Raw genomic sequence first — 423 nt, forward strand, 5'->3', positions numbered from 1 at the left:
AACTCCTTAGTATCTTCAAACCCTCCCACTCGTGCTCATTGGCCCGTGGCTGCAAAAACTAGATCTTTTCCTGGTGTTTGGCCAATCGCGTGTTAGACTCTGGATTGAGTTTAACGCTTAGAGTGCTGGAGGAGACCCGCATCTCCCCTCTCCTTTGCATTCTGTGTGTTGTAGAGGAGGTTATGGTGTTAATCTCTCATGGTCTCTCAAAATATTGCCTTGATTTTTAAAATATGTAGTTGTATGTGAATAAAACAAACACCACAGGCCCCAGTACAGAAGTGCTTCTGGGCTCAGTTTATCATCTTAAAAGGGAAGAAGTGAACCCGATCGCTGAGTTTCTTTAGAGCTCTGAAGTTATAATATTTGGCCCCAGAAAAATAGGAAAGGTTTCAAAAAGAAGTCAGGTTGATAAAGGAAGAC

At 42.6% G+C, this 423-nt stretch overlaps 1 long non-coding RNA gene across 1 annotated transcript in view; it reads left to right on the forward strand.

The window, feature by feature from the left end:
* The window catches only part of LOC112475245, a 222,223-nt gene that overhangs the window by 37,376 nt on the left and 184,424 nt on the right, over positions 1 to 423 (forward strand). The gene's annotated exons all lie outside the window — the stretch shown is intronic.

The sequence above is a fragment of the Pteropus alecto genome, unplaced genomic scaffold, assembly GCF_000325575.1.
Source record: "Pteropus alecto unplaced genomic scaffold, ASM32557v1 scaffold40, whole genome shotgun sequence".
Taxonomy (NCBI): domain Eukaryota; kingdom Metazoa; phylum Chordata; class Mammalia; order Chiroptera; family Pteropodidae; genus Pteropus; species Pteropus alecto.